Consider the following 19,498-nt stretch of genomic DNA (forward strand, 5'->3'; position numbering starts at 1 on the left):
AAAGGGAAACTCACCTGGTACTGCTGAACTTGCTGGTAACCCCTCTGGATGATGACCGACAAATCCCTGAACTGCTGCTCCACTAGCTCCCCGAGCTACCAATGCCAAAACATATAACACTTAGCTTAACTGTTCTCCAAAAGTCAACTAAGTCAGCTCTGGTCAAAGTCAACCTTCCAGGTCAACCCTACTCGCCGAGTTCATTAGCTCATTATCCTTTCATTCGCGACTCGACTCACCGAGTCTACCGATTTCCGATTCCTGACATGTCCAACTCACTGAGTCCCCACTCAACTCACTGATCCGAGTCTTAACTCGAGGGGTTTGGGGTTTCACGACTTGACTCGCCGAGTCCCATGCAATCTTTAACAGACTCGTCGAGTTGTTCTTCCAACTCGCCGAGTTCCTGCCCGACTTCATCCATGTTTTGGAATATAGTTTTCGTTTGTTTAGCTATTAATATGTCCAGCTAAATCTAGTTGTTTCTGTTAGCTAGATGAAGCTGGAACTCATGGTTTGAATCCATTAGATTAGACTCTATTTGTTGGTTATATGCTTGTGTTGATTGATTTTACCTAGCATGTTTAGTTAATGATTTAATTGCTTTAAATTCTTGTTCTGTGTAGTTAGTGAACACAAATATGCATGAATATGAATACCTAATAACGAAGTGAACACTAGTTTATTAGAGGTAAGATCAAACCAATCTTAGATAAGTAGTTGAATCGTTGAAGTAAGCTGTGTTAGAGAACTCATATTATGAATATAAGTGTGTTTTGATTAATCAATCTTCATAGCTCCAATCTTAATTAATAATTGATTATGTGTTAACTATTGTGTGACTATACATAGATTTACATGAAGTGATTAATAATTTGTGGGTTTAGAACTAAACTGCTAATACTTCTTAAATTGGTAACCAACGGTAATAGTCTTGACTAATGTATAACCACTGAGTGAAAGTGGATTCGAACTAACAGAAGTATTTTGTTTACTGATTGAGTTTTCATTAAAGAATTAAGTTTATCTAAACTTGCAAAATTAGATACAAACCCCTTTTAGCTTATTAATAATTAGATTAATTTAGTAGTGAATATATAAATTAATAACACCGTTCCCTGTGATCGACGTTCGACTTACCCAAGCTATACTGTAATCTGACTAGGTATACCGCCTATAAGTGCATGGTTAGTTTAAGTTTGTTAGGTTATAAATATTAAAAATAGTGGGTACTTTCGTGCACATCAAGTTTTTGGCGCCGTTGTCGGGGAACGACCAGTTTATTAGTTTATTTAGTTGCATTAGATTAATCGACCCTTTTTGTGGGATAAAATCTGCAAAAAGTTAAATAGTTATTTATTTTTTTGTTTCTTAGCTTAGTTTATTAGCATATTATTTTAGCAAAAAAATTTTGATTTTTGTTTTTGTCACAGAACTCACGACGTGAGAACTGTAATTTTTAGCTTTTAGTATTTTCTTATTTTAGTTCAGTTTTACGTTTTTATTTTATCGAGTTGCAGGAGGTCATGACCAGAGGCTCTACCACACCTTTGGTACCACCGATTGAAGATCTAGAAGCTGCACTTCACAAAAAGACTGATAAGAAGACGCCATTGCAAGAGCTAAAGTCAGCATTTTCAAGGAAGTCGGGAAAGAAGACAGGAGAGTCAAGTTCATCCTCAAGGCACAAGAGCAATTTTGAACACTTGGATCAAATACCCATCCAAACCGAATCCGAATACGATACCGAGCCTGAATTTGAAGAACATACGAGCGAACCCGAGAACGAGCCAAGGAACGAGATGGCAGACATTGAAGAGATGTCCATGGGAGCTTACAAGAAGCGAATCCAAGAAGATGTGGGTCCCGGTTTAGTCCAACCCGCAATACCTGCCACTGCCACATTCGAACTGAAGGGGCACATTGTAACGCTCGTATTTCTAGGCTAGGCATTAATATTGACATAATGGTCTAGGTTAACCTTTGTAACTCATTTAGAAGAAATGAAAAGGGATTATGTGAGTTTTATGTGAATTATGTGTTTTATGCTTAATTATTAGGGTTTAATTAATTAAAAATAAAAATAAGCGTCAGAATTAAAGTGTGAGATAAGTCCGATATCTTTACATAAAGTTGTAGTGTTCGAAACAAGGATTTCGGGGATATAAAGAATGCCAAAATCCGAGTTATAACGAAGAAGTTATGACCTGTCGAAGTTTCGCTACAAAACCAGCACGGTGCCGAATGTCGTAAAAAGTGACTTTTTGATAAACTACTTTTTAGCCTTATTAATTTAAACGAAAGTCGTAGTATTCGTTAAACCGAGAAGTTCGATAAAAAGAACGTCCAAATCTGACTTCGTATGAGGAAGTTATGATTTTTCGAAGTTTCAGCTTAGCAGTAGACAAAAAACTCGAATTTTAGATCGAACGATTTTTAGCCGACACAACCTAAACGAGAATTGAAGGTCTCGTCATTAGGAGCACAACGGTAAAAAGTCTGACGAAAACGGACGTCGAATGAAGAAGTTATGAATTTTTAACGGATTTCCTGTCCCGGTCTGTTAAAAATAATAATATAAAATTTAAAGTCAAAATTAGCCGGCAAAGTCTAAACGGAAGTTGTAGAGTGTAATTTTAGCTACGCGTGCATATAAAGAACGTCAAAAACGGAGCTCGTGTGTGAAAGTTATGGATTTTAGAAGTTTTTGCACAAAAATCGAGAAAATTCGCATAGTCACGCTTTTGCCACGTGTCCTCGCCTCACATATGCCACGTGGCGAAATCTGCTGAGTCACCCTCGCATGAACAGTAGTTACGTGATCCTCATATGCAACCCACGTGATCTGACCCGCGTGTAGGCTTCTAATTCGACCAAGGAGGAGGCCCAATCTGAACCGAGCATCTGTCCAAACCGAGGCTGCTGACCAATCCGAAGCTCGCAGCTGGTCCGAGCCTCCCACATGGGTCACGAGTCCGCGGTCCAATCAGAAGCTGCCACCGAGTCCCTCGCACCTGCGGACCCCACCACCAAATCCGACTTCGTACCCTATAAATAGAAGGGGACCTGCGAGCCTTCTCGGGCAGAATTGAATAATTGCCATTTTCACCCCTTTCTTCATCTTTTCTTCACCTTAACCTTCCCCGAAGCCCCGGTATCGATTGTAAACCCCAGAATACTCCATGAAGTGCCCGTGAAGCCCGGAAAATTTATCTTTTCGGTTTCGAAGCCCGACTTTTACAAAGCCCGGTTTCTCAATAAAACTCCCGGTTTTATTAGAAACGATCGTTTTCGGAAACGAATTGTTGCCCGGTTTTCATTAAATCAAGTGAGTGTGTAGTTACTTTCACCTTACACATAGATATGAAGTATTTTATATAAAATACGTGTTGTGTGAATATATATTGTTTGTTTATTTGAGATGGGTGCTGAAGGAATGATTTATACTTGTTTTTAAATAATTTAAACTATATATGTATTTTTATCTACGAAAAATGTTGGGTAAAACATGCGTAGATGAAATAGTGGTATGATGAAAGGTGAGTTGGGTAAAGGAGATGATCAATAATATTGATCATGAGTTGAGGGTGAGTGTTGAAATTTGAGAGAATCACTTACCCAAATTGTTGGCCCCTGTCATTCAGCAGAGTATGGATGAAAACCATGGTCTATTCTAGACAGTCTATGGAACACTAGCAGACCCGCAACCTGTAGGTGTAATGAACTATATGTTCATTTGCTGTACTCTAAAAACCCATTGACATGTATTGCAGGAGAGAATACCTGTAAATAATATTGTCGATAAATGAGAGCTATGGACTTAGCACATGTTGAATAAACCTTGGCAGCTATGGAATTAGTGCATGTTGTATAAACCCCGGTCATGAGGTGACTTTGTGTCTATTCCTTAGGATGAATCCTTAGGAAGGAGTGATAGTTGATTCTTAGGGTAAACCCTTAAGAAATAAATAAAATAATGGGGTTTGGGGTAATTCGGTTGATTGATTGATGTTTAAACATAATAAATTTATGTATTGTGGGTTGAAAGCCCTATATGCTCACCAGGCTTCCAAGCCTGATCCACTTAGCTGTTTATATTACAGGTAGAGGACCTCGAGCATAGTCGGATGATGATGATGAGTGAATTTTGGATTATATGCCAGTAGTTACAAATAACTGTCGTAAGGCTTATAATGTTTTGTTTATGCTTTTGATATGTATCGGAACATGACATCCCGAGGTTTTGATATAAAAGGAAATGATATATTTCTTAAAGAAAGGTTTTGACAAACTTTTATCATATTTTGTTTTGGGGACCAATTCTGCAACATCTTTTATAAATATTTCTCTGATTTGATTTTAAAAAGCATAAATTAAATCGGTCTTTTCTGGCCGAGAAATTAGGGGATGTCACACATCTTGACCGCACTAAAGGAAATCCCATTCTATGGGAAAGATCATGAGGATGCTTTTAAGCATCTAGATGAAGTCAATGACATCGTGGATTACTTCAATGTCCCAAATGTCAATAGAAACACCGTACTACTCAGGATGCTTCCCATTACTTTCAAGGGAGCTGCTAAAGAGTGGTTAAAATCACTTCCACCGGGTACAATCACCACTTGGGCTTAATTGCGTGAGCAATTTCTAGACCAGTTTTGCCCGCCATCCAAGATAGCTAAACTCAAGAAGGCAATAGCCAACTTTGAACAACAGTCGGGGGAGTCATTATACGGAGCATATGAGTGGTACTAGGGCTTGCTCAGAAATTGCCCTCAACATGATATAAATGTGCAACAAGAGATGTCGATCTTCTATGACGGGGTCAACGTTATGACGAGACAACTCCTTGACTCTCAAGGACCTTTGAAAAAGAAAAATCCAAGGGAGGTCAAGGAGTTGATTGAAGAATTCGCGAAACACTCTCGCGAATACCACAATCCTAGGCAAGATGGAATCAAAGGCGGTGGAGGGGCCCCAACTGAAGAAATAGCAGCCATGGTGGCTATGCTAAATAATATGGACCGGAGGTTGACACAAATGGACCACTCAATTCATGCCATAAGAGTGGGTTGCGAGAGGTGTAGTGGTCCGCACTTGACCAAGGACTGCAATTTAGATGAGTTTGGGAACAGAAAAGCTCAAGTGTGCTACTCGAGTGGGGATAAGTATGATGAAGATTGGAGGAAACCAAAGAAGGAGTGGCTACCATATGAAGAATTTAAGAAGCAAAAAAAAGAAAAGTATAGGCAAACAAGCCGAGGCTTCTACCAAAAGGAGCAGCCACCAGCTGAGAAGAAACCCGATCTAGAGACTATGTTGATGAAGTTTATGGAAGCTTCAGAAAAGAGACACGAGGCTACTGATTCTGCTATTAATGAACAAAGAACTTTGGTAAAGAATCATCATGCATTGATGGTAGAACAGCAGACTTTAATAAAAAACCAACAAGCCTCCATCAATAACCTTGAATTATAACTTGGTCAACTAGCCACTCTGGTTCATGAGAAGCTGTCCCTGAAAAATCCCGAAACAAAGGCCCAATCTCATGTAATGGCCATAAATACTGAAGAAGAGGCCATCTCTGAGTTCTTAGAAGCCTTAGAAGTTGAACAACAGCAGCCCGATCCAAAGTAGAAGAAGCCCAAGCTCGAAAATCAAGATGCTGCTGAATTGAAGAACTCACGACGTGAACCATATAAGTTCACGACGTGGGCACGTCATGAACAGAAAAATTATGTAGTTGTTTCGGTTTATCCGCCGCCTTTGCCGTTTCCATCCCGAGCTACCCTTAGTCCACTGGAAAGAGAGCATCTAGAGTTTGTTAAGCACGTGAAGGGAATCCCGATTAATACTCCTTTTGTCGAGTCCTTATCAAAAATTCCCGAGTATCAAAGATTACTGTAAGCCTTGATAGACACCCGTAAGCAATTAAAGAAGCATTCTAAGGTGATTCTAAGTGAGCAAAGCTCAAAAGCTGTGTTGGGAGCGATACCTAAGAAGATGGGGGATCCTGGACACCTCACTATTCCGTGTGAATTTGGTAACAAAATGAAGGTTGATGCTTTAGCCGATTCTGGGGCTAGCATTAATTTGATGCCTTATTCATTTTATCAGAAGTTAGAAATTCAAAATATGAAGGCTACAAGAATGACTATTCACATGGCGAATCGTTCAGTGACACAACCCGGGGCATTGTGGAGGATATTTTAGTAAAAATTGGAAAATTTGTTTTTCCAAAAGATTTTGTAGTGTTGGATATGAAGGAAGACCCCGATGTTCCAATTATCCTTGGTCGTCCATTGCTTAACACTGCTGGAGCTCTTGTTGATATTCGCGAGTCTAAGCTCACCTTGAGGGTTGGTGATGAAAAAGAAATTTTTGGGATAAAATATGGCTTTCAAAGGAATCATGTTCAAGAAGAGGTGTTCACAATTAATGAAGACAATGAATTAGATGAACTAAAAAAGCTTATGGAAGAAGAGATCAAGACAGTTCATCAAGTCAAAAGAACAAAACCAAGAGCATCTATTCCCTATTTGGTTGAATTCATTGCTTACAAGAGTCCACCTTCTTCGGTAAGCAAGGAAGATGAGATGACAAGTGATGAAGAGGAGGTTACTTTAAAGGTGACAAAGCTAGTAGTGAAAGAGGAAAAGGATGCTATGGAGTGTAGGGAGGAAACTAAAGGGACCAAACGCAAGCTTGATGAAGAAGAGGTCAAAGCTAAAAAGGAAAATTCAAAAAAGGCGTACAAAAGACGAGTTCAAGCTTACAAGAGGCGTTTCAAGGAACAGAAGATCCTAGTGGTAGACTCTTCAGATGATTCAACGTAGGATGCATGGAGTCCAGCTCAAGACTCCAAGAAAAGGAAGCGCTTCTCGGGAGGCAACCCGAGTTTGGTTTGCAATTTTTTTCTTTTCTTTTTGCATTTTTAGTCTTAAAAACATAGATCATATCATCCAATTCGATTCTAATATAATTAAACACTGAATGAGGGGTGCCTAAAAACGAAGTGGTAATAATTAGGAAGATAGCTGTTAGACATACTTTATTTGTTAATAATTACATTTCGTGCAGGATTCACGACGTGAATAGTTACTAATTCACGACGTGAATTCTAATTAAGCGGGATAATATAAAAGATGATGCATATCAGCCCATTTTCTAAATAGGCCAAGACTTAGCCCATTTGTTAATTGAATTGGCCCAATTTTAAGCCCGAAACCAGTTTTCACGACGTGAATCTTTAATAATTCACGACGTGATTTTTCAATTGCACGGGACCACAGAATAAAGACCTAGAATCAGTTTGACCTCATTTCTTTATTCCCCACGAAGTGAAACACACGATCTGGTCCCCCTTGTTCCAAATTTGGCCGACAATTCCTCTATTTTCCTTTGTGCTTACATAATACTACGATCTAAGGTAATGAATCTTCCATTCTATGTGTAATTTTTGCTCTAATAGTTGAATTTAGGGCTAGGGTTTGTTCATATGTTAAATTGTATAAAATATGCCCTAAGAGTCGTGAATTACCCTTGGAATGTAGTTGATTATTGGTTGAAAATGTCATAGGAGTAAACCCCCAGCACTATCATGGCCAATTTGTACAGAAACCAAACCAAATTTCGAACCTGACTACGAACTCTCGCCGTGAATTTTTAGGAATTCACGACGTGAATTCTGGACTGTGCAGTTTCTTTGTTCCTTTTATTTCTAAACTGTCGGGTTGTTGTTTTGGCTGTGTTTGTTCCTTGTTTTTGCAAAAATGGCACCTAGAAGGGAATTACCTCTTGGGGTTGTGAGTTTACACCCATTTTACGAATTTCCAACCACTACACCCCGGGATGTTTACACGCGATGGAATACTCGGTTGGGATGGCTTTACAACTGGGAGTTTGTTGTTGCTCCCACTATTCAGTGGGCAAGGTTGAGGGAGGTTGGCTTGGTTGATAGGATGTCCCAGTACCTAACAAAAATCTTTTTGGGGACGGATTTCAATTTACATGCAAGGGGTGGTTCAACTTGTTTAACATTCAGGAGCGTGTTTATAAGGAGCTTTGCGTGGAGTTTTTTTTTCCACGGTGACATTCCATGACAATGTCAGAGATCCCACTTTTCCCCGAGCTTTGGTCTTTCGTTTAGGCGGGGAGTATTGGGAGTGCAGTTTAGTGGAGTTTTCTCGTCGTATGGGGCTGTATGAAGCTCATGAGACCATCACTCATGAGTTTTTTTTATTTTTGAGGGACGTCTCGCGGGTGTATGCGGATGGGGTTTCGGGGCCAGAGTTTTGGAGCAACATTGTCGCTGGTGTGTTTAATTCCGGTGTATCTCCCGAGAGTAGCATCAAAAACCCGATACACCGCCTCATCCATCGCTTAATCACATTCTCCATTCATCACAAACGTCACGGTGATAAAGTTACTAAAAGTAACTTGTTCTTTTTATGGTGCATCTTACAACCGAGTGTTTGCTGCAATATTCCATATTTCTTGGCCGGGTATTTGGCGGACTGTACGACGAGTGCTCATCCTGGAAGACCCATTTGTGGAGGGCATTTTGTTACACGATTGGACCGATCTTATGGCCTCCTTGTTCCTGACATCACTCGTTCTCTAACATGTATTGATGGGAATGAGTTCAGTATGGGGTATCTGGAAACAATGAGGGTGGTAAAAAAATCATGGGACACATTGGGGAATTCGTCGAGATGATGATGATGAGGAGGAGGAGGAGCCGGCCGACCAACCCGAACCACAACCACGGCCGAGGCGCAGGAACGTGAGAGGACCGGGAGAACGCGGACAGCCAATGCATCCACCCGCATCCATGGTGGGAGCACCTTTTGGGAGTAACATGGCTGGTTATTTTGACCAATTATCTTTGAGTGTCAATTGGATCGGAGGTACTATGGAGAATGGTGTCCGACACCTTGGAGTGGAGCAGCCACCTCATTTGGGGTATCATTACCCGATTTGCCCGAGATGGACGGAGTATGGCGGACGTGGAGGCGACGGAGCGGGCACGAGCGGAGCGAACGATGAGGAGCAGGATGATTGATTGTTTGTTTATTTTTTTTATTTTTTTTGGTTTGTTTTTATTGTGTTTTGTTTTATTTTGTTGGGATTGTAAGAACTTTCAAGATATTATGCTACTTTTATTCTTCTTTGGTTGTTATTTCTCAGAAATTGCTAGGAGCGCCTAAAAGGGATATCGAGATATAAGTGCGTACGTGTTTAGCCGGGAGTGTTTAAAGTCGAGAGTCGAGCCCATATTTTAAAATAAGTGTGGGGTGAGTCAAGAGAGTGGATAGTCAGCAAAAGAGTCAAAAACTGGTGAATTTAGAAGAGTCTTAATACATTAAGACATTAAAAGAAGATTTGGCTAAATGTTTTTCTATTTGCCCAGTTTTCACGACGTGAATTCTTGTTACTCACGTCGTGAGTCAGTTCTCAGGGGTTTCCAGAATACGCGTGATTTCGACTTCACGTCGTGACTTTTCTTATCTCACGTCGTGAATTGGTGTTCTTCACAAGTTCAAGGCCCTTGACATATTATTATTCGATGGGTTGATACCATTCTTCTTGTCATTATTATGAAGATTATTTTGGCTCATTTTCACTACCATACAATGTGGCGTATGCTTTTCCACATTGTTCGTTCTATTTTGAAGATTTCCACCACATTTTTAGAAGATTAAAGGCTAGATTTCATGTTTTTCTGGTACATTCCTTATCTCGCATGTTCAAGATCCAAGTTTCTATTTCTCATAGTCCATATTCAAGATGCACGTTTTCCACACTTTTGGAGATGTTTACGCCGCTATCCCAAGGGAGTCTGTTCCTTTTTCTCACTTTTTCTTAATTTTGATTTATTTTATGCATACAATGAGGGCATTGTATGAAATAAGTGTGGGGTAGGGGGTATGAAGTAAATTGCTAGATAATGGTAGAATTTGAAAATTTGAAAATTGAAAATTCTAATTAGATCTAGTAATAATAATTTGAATTGTAGTTGCTAGTGTTATATGGGATGATCCGATAAGAGTTCAAATGTTTGGTTGAGCCAATACACGTTATAGTGCATTTGTGGCCTCCCTTATTTTAGTGAAATCTTGGAACAAAAACATAACCCCGCTTTGTTTGAGGGATGCAATATGTTTAGCAGCCTAAACCTGAAACGTATCCAGGAAAGCTATGTCTTAACCAATAAAGGTTGAAGTTAAGCGCCCCTGCTTAAGCATGTAGGTTTTGAGTGAAAAAAGTGAGTTATACATGTAAAAGAAAAAAAGAGAGAGAGAAATTACTGAAAAGTAAGAATTCTTGAAGAATTTTGGAGCTATCAAAGTATGAAGATTAAAGATCAAAGTTCTAAGGAATCAAAAGTTGAAGATGCCAGAAATCATGAAAGAAGTGAATTCAAAGAAATCAAGATTAAACTGTCAAAGAAGTGAAGAATTCAAGAGCTCCAAGTATTGGTCTCTTAAAGTTGTAATTCTCTAGTTTATGTATGCTTGGTTAGCTTGACAAAAATACTTTAAGGTTAAGTGAGATTTTTGCGGATGGATTCAGAGGGTTGCATAAAATGAGCATTGTTCGAAAGAAGTGGGCGAGTCTTTATGAAGATTGTGAGTATTTAAAGTATGGGGGGGTACTTTAGGAAAATTTTAGACACAAATGCATGCGTTGAGGTCTTAACATAATGGCTGAGCTGGAATCGGATTGTTCTATGTGATGTCAGTAATAAAGGGTTAAGTTTAAATTTGCTTGAGGGCAAGCAAAGCCCAAGTGTGGGGTATTTTGATATTGCCATATTTATACCTATTTTTAGGCAATATTTAAGTACATTTTTATATATAAGTTGGTAATTTGTTTAGAATAATGGTACTTATGGGTTTAAATGTTATTTGCAGCCAAAAAGAAGACATTTTGAAGAAAAGTGACTAAAACGTTAAAGGAAGAAACTTTGGGAGTTAAAAGATTAAAGGATAAGAAAATCAGGAAAAAGCGTCTTCACGTCGTGAGAACTGGAAGATTCACGACGTGAGAGTAAGTTCTAGAAGATATGTACGCGGGTGAAGGAATCCTTGCCGGGCACGGTTATCTTGTATTCACGACGTGAATATTTTTTTTATTCACGACGTGAATTATTAAAAGGGTTTAGGTCATTTTTGGTCACTTAACTTTTGGTTTTGTGCTCATTTGGTCACTTAACTCTTTTTAAGTTTTAAAAGGTCATCAAACTTTTGGCTTTGTGCTCATTTAGTCACTTAACTTTTGGCTTGGTCACATTTCGTCACCTAACTTTAAAAATTGTGTTCATTTAGTCACTAAACTTTTAAATTATTTCAAAAGTTTAGTGACCAAATGAGCATAATTTTAAAAGTTGGGTGACTAAATGAGCGCAAATCCAAAAGTTAAGTGACCTAAACAAAAGTTAAGTGACTAAATGAGCACAAAGTTAAAAGTTTGATGAACTTTTAAAACTTAAAAAGAGTTAAGTGACCATATGAGCACAAAACCAAAAGTTAAATGACCAAAAATGACCTAACCCTTTATTAAAATCAGAAAACTATATATATCCTTAACCATTACGAATTAGGAGACTTTTGGCTGGCTTAGAGGGATTCCTGGAGACGAATTTCAGAGGAGAAAAAGATCTGGAAGTTGGTTCTAGCACCAAGGAAGGAAGAGTTCATAACTTGGTTCTTAGTTTGGTACACTTTAACATGTTTTGGAATATAGTTTTCGTTTGTTTAGCTGTTAATATGTCCAGCTAAATCTAGCTGCTTCTGTTAGCTAGATGAAGCTGGAACTCATGGTTTGAATGCATTAGATTAGACTCTATTTTTTGGTTATATGCTTGTGTTGATTGATTTTACCTAACATGTTTAGTTAATGATTTAATTGCTTTAAATTCTTGTTCTGTGTAGTTAGTGAACACAAATCTACATGAATATGAATAGCTAATAACGAAGTGAACACTAGTTTATTAGAGGTAAGATCAAACCAATCTTAGATAAGTAGTTGAATCATTGAAGTAAGCTGTGTTAGAGAACTCATATTATGAATATTGTGTGTTTTGATTAATCAATCTTCATAGCTCCAATCTTAATTAATAATTGATCATGTGTTAACTATTGTGTGACTATACATAGATTTACATGAAGTGATTAATAATTAGTGGGTTTAGAACTAAACTGCTAATACTTCTTAAATTGGTAACCAACGGTAATAGTCTTGACTAATGTATAACCATTGAGTGAAAGTGGATTCGAACTAACAGAAGTATTTTGTTTACTGATTGAGTTTTCATTAAAGAATTAAGTTTATCTAAACTTGCAAAATTAGATACAAACCCCTTTTAGCTTATTAATAATTAGATTAATTTAGTAGTGAATATATAAATTAATAACACCGTTCCCTGTGATCGACACCCGACTTACCCAAGCTATACTGTAATCTGACTAGGTATACTGCCTATAAGTGCATAGTTAGTTTAAGTTTGTTACGTTATAAATATTAAAATTAGTGGGTACTTTCGTGCACATCAATAATCTCGGGTCGACCTTGACCCTGAACATTTTGAAAACACAACTTACTCGACTGACAATCCTTCTAGTACTCCCCGATTACTGAAACTGAACCCATAGGGTTTCACCCCCTCTTTTCTTGTGCGTTTTCTGGCCTTCCCAAGGCAACGTTCCAACTACCTCCCTCTGCCAATGTGAAGGTCCTAACCTTCACCGATTCCATTACTCCTGCTACATTCAGTGCGGGTCATACTGCCAGTACCCACAGGATACTTCCTACTACCATAACTTAGTGATGAGTATCCATCGCAGCGAATGGTTCAGATAATCCTTCGAGTAAAGGATTCATCTCTGCAACGGTTAGACTCAAACGAGAGCTGCGCAACAGGGTCAAACCCTCCCCTCTGAGATTATCCAACCCTGTTGTGAGAGACATAGCACCCCCGATCAACTAGCTACCTTATACCATAGCTGCTTACCAACACTGCCATTGAATGAAAATCCTGATGACCCTTATCCACCTTCCGGATGAACCAAGACCACCCTGGTCCCTACTGATCTATCAATATCTGGATTACCGGCTCCCACCGGTCGCTAGCCCCAACACAAACTTCTTGTCGCTCCCAGCGACTTCCGAGGAAACTTAGGCTACCTAATACCGCCCCCTCTACTCTGCCATTCTGGCGCTACAAGTCCTGGGATCCTCGATCCCCTAACTTGACCCTAAGGTCCTTACCAGGTCCCACCTGCTACTAAAACTCACGGGCCTCGCCCACGGGTCTTACCCGGCGATACTACTGAGCAACCCTGCTCTCAGGTCTCACCTATACTGCTACTCTCATACGGGCCTCGCCCACGGGTCTAACCCAACTACATTCTGGAGCGCCCTATCCCATGGTCTCACCTCTCTAGGGCTATGTAGGCAGCTCCATACTATTCTCATCCACTACCCATTCTTGATCCCTATCTGATCACTAGGAGATAAGGGCCTCGCCCATGGGTCTAACCCAACTACATTCTGGAGCGCCCTATCCCATGGTCTCACCTCTCTAGGGCTATGTAGGCAGCTCCATACTATTCTCATCCACTACCCATTCTTGATCCCTATCTGATCACTAGGAGATAAGGGCCTCGCCCCAACTCCGCTAACGAAGCTCCTAGGGAACGATACGGCTTACACGTAGTGTTACAACACTTCCACCACTGATTGCTAGTGAATGTTACGGCTGCCCCATAGTCTTACAACACTTCCACCACTGACTGCTAGTGAATGCTACGACTGCCTCGTAGTCTTACAACACTTCCACCACTGACTGCTAGTGAATGCTACGGCTGCCCCGTAGTCTTACAACACTTCTGTTGGGTTTTGAGCAATCTAACACTTCCTAAGTGTGCATGCAACCCTAATAAACCTTGGATCTATGTTTGTCTAATACATGCAAAATAATAATATTCCAAGGTTCATAACCTATCTAACATGGCATGGGGTACTTTTAAACATAAAAGAATTAGATGAGATTACATACCTTTTGATGATGAGTTCAATTCCTAAGGAGTTTGAGGGCCAAGCACCAATAGTGTGAATGACTCAAATGGAATCACAAATCACCACAAACTCTTGGAAAACTTTGAGAGAGTGTATACACACTATAATTTCGGCCACACACAAAACACACACACTAGTGCCACTAGTGGCCATTTCATGCAACATAAGCATGCTTATATAGTGTACATGATTAGGGTGAAACCCTAATAACCCATGACCTTTCCTTTTCCAAGGATCCATGGGTTAAAAGCTCCATGGATCATCCATGGACTTCCATATAAGCCTAGCCCATTAACAAATGAGTATTAGCCCACACCATATAAAACAATAGCCCACAATTTAATTAGTCTTCCTTTTAATCTCTAAATTAATTCATAATTAATTTAAGACTAAGACTGATTAAATAACATGACTTCATATTAATATATTATAACTTATAGTATATTAATAATCATATGTGTATAACTCTCATAAAATTATCCATAAATAGTTTGGATGAAATGCAACCCAAATGGACCATGCTGGGTCGGGTCAAGTATATACCAAATAAGTTATGGACTTAGACACCTTATCCAACAGACTCCCACTTGGATAAGTCTAATAACTATATTTGCGTATGTTACTTCAGGAACCAACCAGCAATCGTAGCTCTCGAAAACTCTGTTGAACTATGAAGCGCCATTTTAGATAAGTGATCATAAAATCCTCTGTTCTCATGATATCAGCCGGACAAATACATGGAACAACGTCGTACTTATTATCCAGCAGTTTGTTTCCCGATTTCCGATTTGTTTGACAAAGAACTTAATCGAACACATCAATTTTAGTTCTGACCGGCCGGTACATAGGTCACAACAAAATCATCGAGGGGCCCAGATATCGCTTCTATTTCTAGAAGGAACAGATAAACTTCGACTCATATGCTTATTCTACTACTTGTTGAATTGTACACAAAGGCACGTTTTATAACATCAAGTTACTGATGCGTTTACGTGCAATCAATGCACAACCAACTCATAGGTAACAACTCATATCTCTAGGTTTGAAGATTTATATGATATTACCGTCTCACGATCACTCGAGATAAATTCCATGAAGTGACACAAGTGAGCGTGGGTTTATTCCAATACTCATAACTTATGAGCACTCATGAATGTTGTAGCAACCATTGCTATGACTAAACCCATTTAGCCATCTACAAACTCGATTCATGACAGTCTTGATTCATACCTACTTCCAACATATGAACGACTGTGGAGTGTTTAAATAACTTAGTCATTCGGAAAGAATAACCTAGCTATTCTGGAAGTCAAAACATGCAAAGTGAAACACAATAATAATCGAATCCAATATGGTCTCAGAACCCTTTTGAATATAAATAGAACCACCTTTTATTTATCACCATATTGATTACACATTATTCATTGTATAATGTTTCAAACAATCAACTTAAGACTTGAATTAAAAACAACAGTCGTCCCATGCTCCTAGCATGTACACTTTGTTTTTCTAAAGAATAGTTATGCCATACTCCAAGTATGCACACTATGTTTGTCTATGATCCTTACATTGTGATGTAGATCAATTGAACATGATTCCAATGATACTCATTTCACAATCCCAAATCCTTATTGTAAATGTGAGAATCCCCGATTCCTATCATTTACCAAAAAAAAATCTGTTAGATTTTAAACTTTTATGCAATGTTCCCCTTGTAATGATTATGCACAAAGTCACCAAAACCTTGTCACCAGTCATTACAGAGTATTCCAAAGAAGGTCAACTTTTATGGAACGGAAGTCTCATATTCAAAGTACATTGCTTTGAACATCCTTCTTGCATTAAGGTTTTCTAATCTTACATAGATTGAATAACTTCCACCTATGGAGACATTTCTAGTCCCATTTTGACTATCACTTCCGAACAAGAGTTACTTCTTTTTAGAATATGTCAATATGGTCCTTTCCGACAACTTACATCATACTTCCAACTTTCCCTGAGCAACCAATCTTTGGCGAACCTCAGATTTGTCCTCGACAATTGCTTAACCACTTTAGTCATATCCAGTTCTAGACTTTTCCCTTCTCAATGCCTTAAGCATTTGGAAAATTTAGAAAAGATGAATATTATAGCACATGCAATCGATCCTATATTCGAAGCATATGGGACACGATTCATGATGTTTGACATAAAGACACGATACTAGACCAGTCTTTTGCTACAATAATTTTTATTTGCCATGTTTTCAAATTTTAACTATGAAGAGGGATGCCGTAATCATAATTGAATTTTGAAAACGCAATATATATATATAGAATTTCTTCAAGTTGAACCATTCCAACATAAAATTCATATATATGTCCTTGACTAAAGATGATTAAAATCTCAATCTAAGCTTTAGAATTGAAATGAAGTATAATTTCCTCTCCCTTAATTATAGCAAAACAACTTTTCAACCCCTGCAACTTCATGAATTGAAACTTTGTTTTCTATAATTAACATTTCTAACTTGCAACACTAAACGTAATAATCATGCTCCCACTAACATGATGATTATCAGCATAACACTTATGCTCCCACTAGCTCTGACATATTTCCAAAAATCTACTGGACTTCTGAAATTTAGATTCATACACCCTTTCTTAGATAGCTCACATGTGTGTCTAAACAATTTTCAGAACTATGAAAAGGGATCTCGTAATCATAGTCTCAATTGCTTAGGCATTTTCCATTTCTCACAAGTCCATGTTAGTGTGCCGGTTAACCACACGCGCTCCACTAACGACTTTTGAAAATGCAAATAACACAATTGATATCTACGTAAAATCTACTTAATGAAAGCGTTTCCTCACCATCATTTTCATGAATCGGAGAGAAACCTTATGACACTTAGATTTTATAGTGTATGAGTTCCTATCCATGTGAATTTGTCAAAACCATAATCACAAGATAAGATTAGTGACAAATTCAGCCTTACATGGATTAAACTTGTTCAATCTTAGTTTCTTGTCACCTTGGTAGCACAAGGCCCACCAATGCTTCCAAGTTGAACTCTGATAACTCACATGCAAATTCAACTTATTTGAAGTAGGTACAGAAATAAGAATTATGTCAACACGATAGGTTGCAAACCTTAAGTTGTGTGCTAGTGATAAATTACAGGTTTTACTCTTGATTAAATCTTGAAACTTTTTCAGGATCTTTAAGGCTCCCACTGTCCCCTTGACATATAAGTTTCCCCAGTCAAGAACCATTCCTTGACAAAACAAATATTCAAGGGATAGTACGGATTCTTATCAAGACTAACACTTCACACAATTGGTCTTAGTTGGTCTTAGTTGGTCTTTGTCTCATCCAAGACATCACAACTTACCAATCTCAAATGTACAAGAGTAGAAAACACTTTACTCTTACATTTGACTAGTGTTAATAAATCTTCCTTTATGTCACTCAAGGTTACAATCTTGGAGTATGGATTGTTTTGGAACGAAGTATGACTCATCTTCTCGATCTTAACCAATCCAACAATTCATGACCTCTCTTCTTAGCCATAACAATGCACTAAGACGTCCTTAGAGTATGAATTTGTGATATGGTTTCATAATCGTTAAGATGATCATGAAATACGATACTAAAGTACTCTCCCATCCTTTCAGATTTGAGAAACTTTTATCTTTCTGCCTAATTTGATTCTTCTCGATCATTTGTTTTGTCATACATTGTAACCTTTCCAATGTTACAGAATTATACTTAACTTCATAAGTAAATCATGACAAATCAATCTTTGTGGTGGACCTTGACCAGCGCACACCCAGTGTACCTAATTCCTTAGTCCTTCAATTGACTCACATATACATGTTATCAAAGAATTAGTCTTAATTTTCAAAGATGAAAATTCTCATTCATCATACAATACAACTTGTATGATTCCAAGTTTCTGTCCAATTGAAACTTGGGTGATGAAAAACTTTCTTCATTTGGTGAATTCAAACACTACCACAAATGAAAGAATCAAATCCACTTTCCAATATTGCTATTACTGGAAACATATAAGCAACAATTTTCCACAAATGCCATTGTAAGGATATTTTTAAAATAAATAAAATTAAAACCCTTTTTTTTCTTTTATTTAAAACTTTGCGGAAAAACTTATCCTTACAATCCACATAAAAACCTTGTTGTTATCTATTCATAAGCAATATATTATAACTCTTAAGCAACAGCTCAAAATTCTGATTGCCGAACCATGCGATCGAAACCCACCTTCGCAATCAGAATCAACATATACTTACTTTAAGCTTCCCATCTTTTCTCTGATTCTTAAAAACATCAGCATGTGACCCATTCACATTATGTAATATGAATCTCCAAATAGGAACTTAATAGAGTTAGACAGTGGACTTTACCCGAAGTAGAGTCAAACCTCTTGACTTGATCAACCTTATGACCTTTCAGGTGAATAGGGCAGCTTCGCAACCAAAGCCCCTTCCTTTGGCAACAAAACACATGGACTCTTTGGTAATGGCACATGAGACTATCTCAGAATTTGCCTTTCTCTTTACTATTTGGTCAACCGAGTTGACTATAGCCAATCCCTTTCCATTGGGAAGAGAAATCCTTTTCTAGATATCCAATGCTACCATTGTCAATGTCCGTGTAGACTTGGGAAGTTGTTCTTTTAATCAAATTTGCTTTACTGGAGTTCCAAATCATTGCTGATTCCACAACACCAAGCAAATAGATAACATCATTAAGGGTCATGTCATAGTCCGTCTCATAGTAGTCCCAAAGAGACTCACTATGTTACTAAGAAAGTGATTGAACATCCAACTTTCACGAGACTTTGACACCCAACTCTCCCGGCTTGTCAATATGTGACTTTATCTCCAAGATGTGAGCACACATAGACTATGCTTGCCAATAGGGATTGAGTGACTTTAAACTTTTCAAGAACTTGTGGGTGAGGGAGAATAATTGGAGGAGGTGGAGGAAATGAAGCATGATGTTGAGGGACACCATCTTCAAGAGATTTGGGAAGATCATAGTTGTCTGAACCAGACATCTATAATGGGAGAAAATCAAGTTAGTTGATTCAAAGTCCTTAATATAACGCCCAATATGAAATATTAAGGCTAGGACCCAACACAATATTTTATAATTTGGAAGAGGGATGCCGTAATCCAAGCTATAAAATATTTGAAGGTAGGCGAATGACGATTCACCAATTTCCACCATGAAAAACGAAATAATTTATTAGGTTTTAATTGGATTTGAAATTCCTAGATCTTTTGAGATTCATTGAACTTTTCAATGGCATGTTTCAATCTCGAGTGTGCCCTCTTAAATTTTGTGACTGGTATTCACTTGGTACCCTTAATATTATCACCTAATCAATGTGCCGGTTAACCACACACGC

At 38.3% G+C, this 19,498-nt stretch overlaps 1 non-coding gene across 1 annotated transcript; it reads right to left on the bottom strand.

Moving 5' to 3' along the window:
• Positions 1–4,680: 4,680 nt before the first annotated feature.
• On the bottom strand, positions 4,681–4,787 carry LOC111895014 (small nucleolar RNA R71). The gene has a single exon (XR_002851403.1). It is a non-coding gene; the product is annotated as a small nucleolar RNA R71 (small nucleolar RNA).
• Positions 4,788–19,498: the final 14,711 nt, after the last annotated feature.

This window comes from Lactuca sativa, chromosome 5 (genome assembly GCF_002870075.4).
Source record: "Lactuca sativa cultivar Salinas chromosome 5, Lsat_Salinas_v11, whole genome shotgun sequence".
NCBI classification, from domain to species: Eukaryota; Viridiplantae; Streptophyta; class Magnoliopsida; order Asterales; family Asteraceae; genus Lactuca; species Lactuca sativa.